General features: G+C 54.4%; 1 pseudogene; it reads right to left on the bottom strand.

Moving 5' to 3' along the window:
• The window catches only part of LOC126322132 (large subunit ribosomal RNA), a 7338-nt pseudogene that overhangs the window by 2998 nt on the left and 1840 nt on the right, over positions 1-2500 (bottom strand).

Genomic DNA, 2500 nt, shown 5'->3' with positions numbered 1-2500 from the left:
ATTTCCAGTTTTGAATTTTGACACCATTGTATCAGAATTTCGGATACATGGGCCGCTCTTGTCTCAATCTCGGCACGGCTGTCGCCCTCAACGAGAACGAAGAGGTCGTCTGCATACGCCACGACTCCTAATGTCATGTTGTTCCTTTCTAGTGTTTCCAGTAATGGGTCCATATTCACGTCCCAAAACAAAGGGCCGCACACAGAACCCTGCGGACAGCCCTTTGAGATGTTCTTAGACACCACGACACCAGGAGCCGTGATTCTGGCGACTCTATTTCTGCAGTAGTCCTTCAGACAACCATATAGCGCCGCCGGGCATTCCAATTCTCGAAGTCGAGAAAAGAGCGCCGGCCACCACAGATTGTCGAAGGCACCCGAAATATCCACCATAACTCCGAGGACGTACTTCCGCGTGGATGAGTGTACAATACTTACGACTTTGTTGATAGCGTCAGATGTTGACTTCCGAGCTCGGAATCCGTATTGCGAATCACTCATTCCACGTAGGACTCTATGACTAGACAGTCTAGAGACCAGCAGCTTCTCAAATGTCTTTCCCAAGACGTCCAGGAGACAGATAGGTCGGTAGGATTTGGGCAGCATTGGATCCTTATCAGGAGCCTTTTTGATAATAATAACTTCTGCCGTCTTCCAGCAGGTTGGGAAGACCTGTGTTTCTATACATCTGTTGTAAATTTTCGTAAGGCCCGGAGCCAGTTTGTTTGCAATGCATTGCAGAACTTCTGCAGGAATTGCATCCGGCCCCGGGGCCTTGCACTTTGCAAAGGAGCGAATAGCTGCCTTCACTTCCTCGATGGAGTAGGGGTACACCTGTACGTTGTTGTGGTAGTGTAGCTGGTCTTGCCGTCTTATTTCCTGCTGCATCTCGGTGTCTGTGTCAGGTCGATCGTCTGGGAGGAGCACCCTCAGTAGCTCCTCAGCGGTCTCTGACCAGTCCTGTGTCATTCTGTCTGTGTCACCGACTCGTACAGTCGAGAGATGCATTGGTGAATGGATTTTTTCTCTTACTATTTTGTACGGTGTACCCCATGGATCCAAAGTCAGGTGAGACTTTACAAAATCCTCCCAGCTCCGCTGGCGGTGTTGTCTGAGAGTTTCTTTGAAAAGCCATTTCCTTCTCCTATACTGGGCAAGATGGTAGTGCCGTTCCTCCTGGGTGAAGGACCTTTGATAGCTGCTTCGTGCTCTTCTCATAGACTGCCTGAGCCGGGTAAGCTCTGGAGTCCATGGAGAAGTCGCTTTTCGTATGAAGCGCCTTCGCGTCGGTATCGCCGCGGCCAAAGCCGCCCTGATTGAGACAATTAAGGCCCCTACGGCTTCCTCTACTTCAAAAGGACCGTCTCCCAGCTCCGGAGGATGATAGATAGGGACAGCGGGAATCTCGTTAATCCATTCATGCGCGTCACTAATTAGATGACGAGGCATTTGGCTACCTTAAGAGAGTCATAGTTACTCCCGCCGTTTACCCGCGCTTGCTTGAATTTCTTCACGTTGACATTCAGAGCACTGGGCAGAAATCACATTGCGTCAACACCCGCTAGGGCCATCGCAATGCTTTGTTTTAATTAGACAGTCGGATTCCCCCAGTCCGTGCCAGTTCTGAGTTGATCGTTGAATGGCGGCCGAAGAGAATCCGCGCACCCGCGCGCCCCCGGAGGAGCACGCTAAGGCGGACGCGGCCTCGCAGCAAGGAAGATCCGTGGGAGGCCAAGGCACGGGACCGAGCTCGGATCCTGCACGCAGGTTGAAGCACCGGGGCGCGAACGCCGCGCAGGCGCGCGCATCCTGCACCGCCGGCCAGCACGAGGCCAACCAACGGCGAGAGCAGACCACGCCCGCGCTAAACGCCCGCACTTACCGGCACCCCTACGGCACTCACCTCGCCCAGGCCCGGCACGTTAGCGCTGACCCACTTCCCGACCAAGCCCGACACGCCCCGATCCTCAGAGCCAATCCTTATCCCGAAGTTACGGATCCAATTTGCCGACTTCCCTTACCTACATTATTCTATCGACTAGAGGCTCTTCACCTTGGAGACCTGCTGCGGATATGGGTACGAACCGGCGCGACACCTCCACGTGGCCCTCTCCCGGATTTTCAAGGTCCGAGGGGAAGATCGGGACACCGCCGCAACTGCGGTGCTCTTCGCGTTCCAAACCCTATCTCCCTGCTAGAGGATTCCAGGGAACTCGAACGCTCATGCAGAAAAGAAAACTCTTCCCCGATCTCCCGACGGCGTCTCCGGGTCCTTTTGGGTTACCCCGACGAGCATCTCTAAAAGAGGGGCCCGACTTATATCGGTTCCGCTGCCGGGTTCCGGAATAGGAACCGGATTCCCTTTCGCCCAACGGGGGCCAGCACAAAGTGCATCATGCTATGACGGCCCCCATCAACATCGGATTTCTCCTAGGGCTTAGGATCGACTGACTCGTGTGCAACGGCTGTTCACACGAAACCCTTCTCCGCGTCAGCCCTCC

This window comes from Schistocerca gregaria, unplaced genomic scaffold, assembly GCF_023897955.1.
Source record: "Schistocerca gregaria isolate iqSchGreg1 unplaced genomic scaffold, iqSchGreg1.2 ptg000792l, whole genome shotgun sequence".
Lineage (NCBI taxonomy): Eukaryota > Metazoa > Arthropoda > Insecta > Orthoptera > Acrididae > Schistocerca > Schistocerca gregaria.
Note: the sequence above shows the minus strand (reverse complement) of the source record. Positions and strands in the feature narration are given on the sequence as shown.